The following is an 11,135-nucleotide window of genomic DNA, read 5'->3' on the forward strand; positions in this document are numbered from 1 at the left end:
TCCCGCCCCTTATTTTTTATTTTTTTTTTCTTTTTTTTTTTTTTTTTTTTTATTATTTTTTCATAAACATTTTTTTCACCTGTCCAACCCCAAGGGCAGTTGCGCTTCAGACCCTTCTTTTCTGTTTCTTGCACTTATACCAATTGGACACCCCGGTCCATGTTGAACAGAAGCTGCACGCCACACCCATTTTTACACCTTCCTCTCCCATACAGCCTAGATTTAGTCATACAAACACCCGGAAAGCTCTGAACAACACAAAACCACTCATCCCCAACCCCATAGGAGAGCGCTGTTATCCAGGACTTGAATCCTTAACTTTTTACTACTAGATTGTAAGCTCTCACGAGCAGGACCCTCCCAACCCTATTGTTCTGAAACTGTATTGTACTGTAAATTGTATTGCAACTGTACTGTGTCCACTATTTTGTAAAGCGCTGAGCAAATTGTTGGCGCTATATAAATCCTGTATAATAATAATGCACATCTGCTCCAGATTTTGATACATTTCCCTCACAGAGTTTCATAGAAACCTAGATTTCCCATGAGCCAATCCCTGTGCAACACCCCAGCCTGCAATAGCAACCAAGGCAGACAGCAGGCTATATGAACCAAACTGATTGACTTCTGCAGCTGTGGATGTCTCGTACATTAAAGAATTAATTCTCTGGAAAAGAATACATTCCTTAGTCTTAGATAGTAGTGAGCAGTTAAAACCAATATCAGTGTTTTTTTTGCTGGATGTGTCCATGTGGTAATTTACTTACATACAGTATGTTCTATTGATGGAAATTTACCAGCACTACCCTATGTAGTGCAAGGGCTAACTCAACTGGACGTACGCTGCACAGAATGCTTAGCACGCCCTTGCATTGCACATTTCTATATGAATCTTAAAAACACAAAACGTTTGATTTTTTTTTTTTAAACTTTCCACAGGAATTGTATATCTATCCATACAGTCCTCAGATTACAAAGCCCTGCCAAAAAAGCAAAGCCAAGTTTCTGACTTGAGACTCCTCTACTGCACTTAAAGCTAGGTCACTTGTTTGCCCAGTGCCTGTGATTGGACAGTAAAAAGACAGCAGCAGACTGATGGACTCATCCCCTGCTCACTGCTCTTTCTATACTCCCTGTCACTGCAGCACACCAGACTGGCTTCTAGTGCTGGCCCTCCAAATTTGAGTTGTACTGTACAGGTACTTAAAGCGGAAATAAACTGCTTTGTAATGTTTTTGGTTTTGCCCTAATGCGTATAGCATATATACTTGCACATTAGGGCACACTTATCTTACAAGAATGCACTTCGCCGTCAGATCAATCTTCGGTCCTCAGCTATGTCCCCACGCTGCTTCAATCTCCGCTGCCAACATTTCTGGGTTCTCGGAAGTCCTCTTCGGCCACTGATGATGTAACTGCTGTGTATGCGCACATGAGTTACATCCTTCCTGGCTGAATGTGAACACTGTGTGCCACTTGCACCATACAGTATACACTGGAAATGTACAAAATAAAAACAAAAAAAAATCGCTGCGGTAGAGAGGAAGAGACTTTGCATGTCTCTTCTGCCAAAAATGCCTACCTTCCAACATTTTTCTTATTTTTTTTCCCCTTTACTTCCACTTTAAAGGAGGCTCATACCAAGTCACATTAAGGTACTTGCACTTGTTGCATTTTAAAAATAGATTTTTTTATTAATGCAAAACTGCATTAAACTGGGTTTTGGTAATCTGTCTGGAGTCTTTATTAAGGGCCTATTCACACCAATGCTTATTAGGTGCAGTAAAAAACAAAACAAAAAAAAACAACCTGCTTGCGGGATCTTCGATTATTATTACATAGTATTTATATAGCACCAACATTTTGAGCAGCGCTTTACATAACAAGGAAGACATTACAATCACAATACAATTCAAGATAAAATGGTAAGGAGGGCTTACAATCTAAAAGGGGAGGGGGAAGTGATACATGAGGGGGTAGCTGTGTGGGGATGAATTGTTTGAGAATGTGATGGTTAAGTGGTTAGGTTGAGGTGGGATGGTTTTCTTTACATATTCTTCAATGGTAATGCGTGTAAAATATACCTTTAAAGCGTGCAAAATACAACACACCTTACCTAAATCACAAAGGTTGCGAACTGACCCTTGAGTAAACTTTACACACAGGTTGTAATGTGTGTAGCCATTATAAAGTAAATCTGTGCTTTGCTCATGATGGCAAAGCAACAAATTAACTGCTGCCCTCCTCAGCTGCATATACTCACCTTCCCTTAGTGCCCCTAATACTATCAAATGGGTCCAGTTGCAGCTTGGAGCTTACCCAGGCCTTCCTTTTTGTTCTTGGCAGCAGGGAAAAGGGAGGAAGTTAATATGTTGTTGGTGACGGCAGAATTTAAGTCAGGGGTGGGCAGATTGACATGGAATTCAAGAGTGAGTCTGTCCAATCCAGGTGCCAGCAGGAAATAATTTATTTTTAGGAGCCAGATATTTTATCTTGACCCCCTCAAAGGTTAGGCGCCAGCTCTAATTTTTAAAGCAAAACAAACGACAAACGCACTCAACAATTTGTTACCAGTTATACAGTAAGGTGCACACGAAATGGGCTTTGAACAGTAGAACAGTAGAAAGGCATCATGGCACACTCACAAACCAGCATGTAAAACAACTTGTCTCACCACTAAGGACAATGACAGACTGTATAACTGGTAACAAATTGTTGAGTGCGTTTGTCGTTTGTTTTGCTTTACCGATTTGGTGCAGCGACGCATGGGGTTTCTCAGCTGCCAATGGGATGTGCGGGATCCCTTGTGTGTTTCTGTACCTTTAAGGAGGTGGGGCGTCCTCCTGATAGGCCTGCACCCAATTTGATATCTTCTGCCCCCATGTGCTCCAAGATGGAGACTCTCATAGTTTAGAGTTAGGACCGCACTATAAGAGGTGCCTTGGCGCGGCAGTGCGGCTTACACATCCTTTGCAGAAGACGTGTATCCAAACCTCTGTCATTGTCCTTAGTGGTGAGACATGTTGTTTTACATGCTGGTTTGTGAGTGTGCCATGATGCCTTTCTACAGCTCTAATTTTTAAGGCGCATCAAATACTTGGCTCCTAGGATTTGTTCAGCCCTAACTTAAGGGAACCTTTCGATTTGCCCTGCATTGCAAAGCACATGTTCACTCTAAAGCTGGCCATACACCTATAGATTTTCAGAAATTTTTGTTGCTGCCAAGAACCCTCTTTCAATTCTAGCTCAAATAGCCCATCCAGCACAGACCAATGTCAATTTCGATAGTTGTTTGTTAGCAATACTAACTCATCATATTTTCTCGATCGACAGAACGGATTTTCATTTGTGTATGTGCAGTGTTCATGTTGCAATTTTTTTCGTATGAAAACGCCACTAATCCATCAATTTTCGTACTAAGTTTTGAAAAATGTTTTCCAGTCTGACAGATCGAGGAAATTCAGCCAGAAGTTCAGTAATCAAAATTGTTGGTGTCCCATAAACTGATCGATTATCATTTGAAAGACCATTCGTGGACGATTTCCGAATGAAGATCAATAGGTGTATGTGCACCTTAAAAAGGACCACAAAAGATCTCAGATACTGACTCAGCAACAGGCAGGATTTCCCATTGTTATTGCAGAAATAAGCATAGGTTTGGGACTCACAATCAATGCTATGCTGAGAAGATACAAGTGTTTACATATACATAAAGTGAACAAATATCTTACAGTCATTTCATTATGAAGTCTTGGTATCTGCAATTCATTCATGAATAGAAAACATTCTGGAAGGACTTCAACCACAGTGGTTTGTTTAAATTTGAATTGAACTTTGCAGAGTAATGTAAACTGGAATTTTTCCCAGCATTTCCTTTCACATGCACTGCATTTTATAGATGAAGCCTGTCCCATTCCCATTCCACCTGTTTCTCTTTGTCTTCTACTGCTTTTAAAAAAAAATGCATTTTAAATTCATGACAACTATAGCATGCAGTTACAATGTGTTTGACATGCTTCTGCCTCTAAGGCAGACTACCAAACCTTATGTAATAACTTAACAAATGCATGTTGTGGTACCTCCCACAGAGAATAAAGTGATATCACTAGAAGACAACAGTGCATGCCTAGGACAGCAGGAGAGGCAATAACGCCAAAGGATGTAAACAATGCCCCAGCTGTCAGTAAAATTTATGTTCACATCTCTGCTCTGCAAGATAGGGTGTATCTGTGGTTGGGAGGAATTTGTAAGGCCTCATTCGCACTGCGTATACATCTGTGTGGCATGCACGCCTGTATCGGACAGTTCCCAGGAGGAACAGGTGCTGCGTGTAGCAGCCTGGTCTTACCTATCGGAGGACGTGGCCGTATACGCACAGGCGAACTGCACATCCGTGCAGGTCTGGGTGCCCATGCTCGGACGCAGACAGGATCCATTTTAAATAAATTTCTGTGTCCGAGTACGGACACCCGAACAAACGTAGAGTTGCCTTGCCACACTCCTTACCAGAAAACCCCTAGCCGGGGGTGCAGACAAGTGTAGCCAAACACAGTAACAAACGTAGAGTCGCCATGTCACACTCCTTACCAGAAAACCTCTAGCCGGGGGTGCAGACAAGTGTAGCCAAACACAGTAACAAACGTAGAGTCGCCATGTCACACTCCTTACCAGAAAACCTCTAGCCGGGGGTGCAGACAAGTGTAGCCAAACACAGTAACAAACGTAGAGTCGCCATGTCACACTCCTTACTGGAAAACCCCTAGCCGGGGGTGCAGACATGTGTAGCCAAACACAGGAAGAAACGTAGAGTTGCCTTGTCACACTCCTTACCGAAAAACCCCTAGCCGGGGTGCATACAAGTGTATCCAAACACAGGAACAAACGAATGGTTTGGACTACAATACTTTTGGTGTGCTGGAGACATCCATTTGAGTACGGACACGCTGACCCGCACATATGTGCAGTTCGGGTGTGCGTATGACAAAGTATGGCCATGTCCTCCCATAGGGAAGAACCGGCTGCTACACGCAGCACTTGTCCCTCCCGGGAACGACCCAATGCGGGCGTGCACAGCGTACGGACGTGTACGCCCCCGGGTAAGCGATGTGTGAATGAGGCCTAAATGTTAAAGTGAACTATTGTCCATTTGGTTAATGAAACAATCTGGCCAGTTCAATTATTATTATTATGCAGCAGTGTAATTATATGTATCCCCTTATTCAGCTTAGCTTGTCTAAAGTCCCTGATACTTGCAGCTGAGTCAACTGTCTGGAATCATGCTGATAGCACATGCGCTCTTCCAGCTCCTAAGTTACTGTAACATCATCCAATACAGAGCTCAGTAGTGCTCTACATTTTCCTTAACCACAGGGCTCTCGTCTGATATGGCTATGCATACTAAGCAGATAGAGGAAACAGTTTTAGAAAACAACTGTAGATTTAAATATAAAAGGTAATTTTAATTAAATTTAAAAATATAAATATTTTAACAGAGGTACAGTTTTCCTTAAGGGTTTGTTCACACCATTTCCATTAAGCTGCATTGTTTTGGCACACCACCGCAAATGTACAGTGTGAACAGGACAACGACAATAGGTTTCTATGTGCTTTGTTTACACCATACATGTTGTGCAGAAAAATGCAGCTTAACAGACATGGTGTGAAGAAGGCCTTAAGTAAATAAAGGGGACAATATACATCTTTTCTAGACAAGCTAGCACATTTACATATGTATGACTGAAGATTCAGATTCTTGTATAAGTCAAGTCATGACTGTTTCTTGTCAACCGTCTTTTAGCGATGAAATATTTGATACTGTTAAGCAGAGCAGTGAAATAACCTTTGTAAATTACTTGATTTATTTTGTTAAATTGACACTAAACTCAGGAGTTAATCCTTAAAAATACATTTAAGTCCCTTAGCTAGTAACAAAAATGTATCTTATTTGTGTATCACTCGGCTGCAGATCCTCAAATCATCTCTGAATTGGTGCCGACACTGTCCTTCCTTCTGGAGGGTGGCTACTTGTGTTCCCCATGGTCCCTGTGTGTGTTGTAAAGTAGCCACCGCTCCAAGCTTACTCCTGTGATAGACTACAATCTCACGTTCAGTTTACTAATTTGTATTGAGATTCTCCTCCTCCCTTCGCCAAGCTAGCAGATGGACAGACTGTGTTGTCCCTTGTGATTTTGTACTGCACAGGAAATTAAGGGAAGCAGAGCTAAGAGAGTTGGAGCCAGCTGTTCGGAAACATGAAGACCAAGTGCTTGGGGGAAGAAAAATACTTTGCTGGGCAATGTATATTTGTTAAATCTGGATTCATTTTTAAAATTGCTTGAGAGTTGAATACTACTTTAATATATATCTATAAGTGCACATGCATCAAGCTGAACATTTTAAAATGAACATCTAAGAAATTGAATAGGATTTACAGTCTCTAAAGTGATTGTCGCTAACATCAAACTGTGAATAAAAGTGCAATAATAATAAATGCATACCTTTCCTACTGCCCGCGCTGCTGTACACTTACACTTAAAAGAGGTGTTTACTTTCATCTTTGTAGGGATGCCTTTTATTCACTGTTTGATTTTAGCAGCAGAGTTGTTTTAAAATTAGTGTTAAAAATTTGATTGCAAACAGCTTAAAGTGACACTAAACACAGCAAAAATGCATTAAGTACCTTAACTATGAACAAAAATGTATCTTATTTGTGCATCACTCAGCTGAAGATCCTCAAATCATCTCTGAATTGGTGCTGACACTGTCCTTCCTTCTGGAGGGTGGCTACTTTTGTTCCCCATGGTCCATGTGTGTGTTGTAAAGTAGCCAGTGCTCCAAGATCGCTCCCATGATGAACTACAATCTCAATACAAATTAGTAAAGTAAACATGAGATTGTAGTCCATCACAGGAGTGAGCTTGGGGCGGTGGCTACTTTACAACACACACAGGGACCATGGGGAACAAAAGTAGCCCTGATTTGAGGATCTACAGAGCGATGCGGAAAATACATTTTGGTTAATAGTTAAGCTACTTGAATACATTTTGGAGATTTAACTCCTGAGTTTAGTGTCACTTTAACAAAACAAATCAAGTACAGACATTCCTTGGTTACCGACTTACCTGTTTTGCGACCACTCGCACTTACGACGGACCGCCGATTGACCTCCAACGTGTCGCCAGCGGAAGTGATGAGATCCGTGGAGGGGAAGTGATGTCCTCCGATCTTCACTGCGGGTCCCGGTAAGTATTTTAATTGCCCGATGTACAGTACACTATTAGGTACTGTACATCTGCAACGCTATACAGTACTGTACTAATGCAGTACAGTACTGTATAGAGTTCCTCACTTAACGACCAATTCGTTTAATGACCTGGTCGTAGGAACGGAACTCAGTCATTAAGTGAGGAATACCTGTAGTTAAACTTTATTTCACTGCTCTGCTTAACGGTATCAAATATTTCACTGCACAAGGAGTGTTCATCATGTTGATGACAATGCTGCAGAATATGAAGTGATATTAGGCACGCAGAAGGATGATTTGCATCACTGTACGCATGATGGTAAGCTCCTAGTGACCTTGGAGGCAGCAGGATTCTGCAGGAACTTCAGCCGCTGGTTTCCCCTTACTGCAGAGATCAACAACATGGCCAACAGGAGAGGTGATTAATGTATTATATGCTGGGGGCATTTTATTGTAAAGTACTATTTTAGCAGTGGAGTCACTTTAAAGATACTATCAAGCTCATCTGAGGGCATTCACATTTATTTCCTGCAAGAGCTGTGGATACAGAGCGGTTTCTGATTATTCCATACTTGGCTATGTCCAGTTTTTATCGCTACCTGTGCCCCCACTGGAGATAATTCTCTTCCTGCGTTAGTAACACCTTAGGTTTTAAGAAAATGGCAGGGTGCTTCTAGCATAGCAAAGGAAATAACACTGAAAACACCACAATAAAAAGCCAACTGAGGTTCTAACTCTTCTTTACTATGTTCAAGGCTAAACAAAATGAATTTTTCTGTAAAGGAAAGTAGGGACATCCAAAACGGGAACTATGGGTGGAGTCTGACACCTCGTTCATTTTTTCATACACATTCAATATATTACCTTTTCACCATGACAGGTTACGGTTCCACAGTGTAACCAAAAATAACTACTACATAACAAAAAATTCCCACTTCATAGACATCAGTGGAAGCTGTAAACTCCCTCCTATTATATTAACCACATAATAAACCACAGAAAAAAATAGAGAAATACATCAAACCTTCCCCCCTGAAGATTACAAATAGAACCATGAAAACCCCCCATAAAAAAAAAGGTACGAAGGGTCTCATGCATAATGTATACAGTCTCCAAATATAATGGTATTCATATCCTTTGTGTGTAGTCCAGTGGCGTCACAAGGGGGGTGCGGCCCGCACCTCGGGTGACACCAAAATGACTCACAGTCATTTTGGTGTCATCCCCCTCTGAACGCCCGACAGTATCAGGAGAGAGGAGGGGAACCGGCGGCATACCTTATCCCGCCGGGTGACTGTACCCTCCTCTCTCTGCCGGCGTCCATCACCAAGATGGTCACCGGCAGGTATCAGAATACTGCCGCGTGTGCGCGTTTACGCCATCGTGCACGCACGTGGTGACGTCACGCGCAGCGACGTCTCGGCGGGGTGACACTCGGTAACCGCTCCGGGTGTCACCCAGCCTGGGGACGCCCCTGATGTAGTCACAATATGGTGATATTAAAGATGTCATCCACAGGAGACCTCGACTATAGACCAAAATAAAATATCTTAGTAATATGCATGCCAATTCTTTCGGTCGTGTTGAATTATAGTTAGAGCCAAGAGAAATGGAGTAGGTGTCATGCCGGAGAAAGTTGAATATCGAGCACTAGCTGCTCAACTTTCGCCACCACACTTAGTTCTGTGGCTTTTAACGGACGACCTTCCTTTGGATCGTCCTGTATATTTGGGTGACCACACTTGAATTCTCTCTTCCATCGATTGACAGTCTCATATGATGGACAATCCTCTTCATACACAGCTGACATCTCTTCATGGATTATTTGGGAAGATTTCCCTTGAAGATGGAGCAACCTAATCACGGCTCAGTATTCAACTTTGTCCGGCATGACACCTACTCTATTTCTCTTGGCTCTAACTATAATTCACCACGACCTACAAAAACAAGCATGCATATTACTAAGATATCCACCTATAAACCTGCAAAATGTCTGATCCCTAGCATATCTAGATCATGGTGAGGGTAAGAACTTCTTGGCCTCCCCTCGTAAAAGTTAGTATTCACCAGTGCCTTTGTGCTTTCTTCTCATGCCGCTGTGCTTCCTGAGGTGGAGGAATAACCACCCTGCTGCACAGCGGACGAGTGCATACTGGTACCCTTAAGGATATACCACACATAAATCCAGCTGCAGTCACACCAAACTATATATGCCTAAAAGTTATTATTCATCAGTGCCTTTGTGCTTTCTTCCCATGCCGATGTGCGTCCTGGGGTGTTAGAATCATAAAGGAAAGTAGGGAGGCTGCCACAACTGACCAGCAGTCTCTGGCTTCAATACAGGGGCAGACATTCTAATGCTACAAACTGTGCAGTTGCACAAGAGCCCAATAGGGTTTAGGGGCCCATTTATACACATGGGGGCAGCAGGTGCAGCAGCCCAGCACTTTGTTACATAAACCTAGACAAGTAGGTGAAATTCTTTATTATACCCAAACTGTGCCTGTTTTTTTGATATCTAAGTGTTGTCAGGAAGCCAGAAGTACCAACTTTAGGCCACATTCACATGAGGCTATAAGGTCTGGCTGCAGATTCTTGCAGCACGAATCGCAGGTGGTTCCAGACACCTGCACAGGCTATACAGGGGTGATCATGTCTTCACCCGGAGATAATCACCAATATGCGATTACATTCAAGAACTGGGAGACTGCTACAACTACTGCCACCCTGTCGATGGTTTACACAGGCTGAGTGTCCTCATCTGTCCTGAACCACCTGCAGATAAAAATCTGCAGATCCATGCTACACTAATTAGCAGCTAGACCTTAGAAACTTGTGTGAATGAGGCCAAACTCTCATCCTGACCAGCAGAACGCTGCTCCAATTTCCTATTGACATTATTTGGCTTGGAAATGAAGGAGGCATGCATTGTCTGGCCATAGCTGTATATATGAAGGAGGCATTCATTGTCTGGCCATAGCTGTATATAATGAACTTTGAGGGATATGCCACAAAGGCTACTCTTTATCTGCAGATAAATGAATATGGAATTCAGAAGCCAGTGCCATTGACAGCAACTAGAGAAAACCTAAAATGTTAGGTGCAAGCTGTCATTTTTAAGAAGCAATGACTATGTAGCTCCTGGGATCTTTCCAGTCCCGATCTATATGCCTATTGGTCTCTACACTGTGAATATGTACTTTACGTGTGCATTAGTGACTCACGAGGCCTAAAAGACCACAGGGGCTTTTGGTGACTACGTCTACCACTGTGTCACTACATTGGGAGGCACTCACCCAGAAGAAGCATGGAGGATCGACGGTGCTCTTTAAGGGTGCATTCACACCACAATCAGAAGGAAATCGCAAGTCAATGGACCCTTCTTGTACCTTCCTTTCCATTTTTCGGCAGGTGTCAACAGATGGGCACCGGAAATTAATTGGATGTGGATGGGGCTACATTGAGGTTAAAAAAAAAAAGGAAGTACTGTGTGTTCTACTTTTTATTTCAGCGTATCGGAATGGAGAGATAAGAATTGGCGCCCATTTCTTTTTTCGTGCCCTTCCATTAGCAATACATCCTTTTGAAAAACGTATTGCAAGGCAATGAATCACAATGCAACAGGTGCGGCGTGAATGGGCCCTCGAAAGAGGAACTTCACCCCCAGAATATGCTTGCTCCTCCAGTCCTCTTCTGCAGACTACCATCTTCCAACATCCTCCGCATGGCCAGATGTGCCGCAGCTCTCATGGATCTGACAGAGACCTGCGGCACATCACACCGTGCAAGCACTGCTGATTCCTGGCATCTTATGGAGACATGATGTGGTTCTGTGCCAGATGATACGGCCATGACTGCACATGCACACAATCTCATCTCCCTGGATGTGGAA

General features: G+C 42.7%; 1 protein-coding gene across 1 annotated transcript in view; it reads right to left on the minus strand.

Moving 5' to 3' along the window:
* Positions 1-11,135, minus strand: part of RMI1 (RecQ mediated genome instability 1) — a 27,436-nt gene that overhangs the window by 15,744 nt on the left and 557 nt on the right. The window lies entirely within an intron of this gene.

The sequence above is a fragment of the Nanorana parkeri genome, unplaced genomic scaffold (assembly GCF_000935625.1).
Source record: "Nanorana parkeri isolate BGI_ZX_2015 unplaced genomic scaffold, ASM93562v1 scaffold535, whole genome shotgun sequence".
Taxonomy (NCBI): domain Eukaryota; kingdom Metazoa; phylum Chordata; class Amphibia; order Anura; family Dicroglossidae; genus Nanorana; species Nanorana parkeri.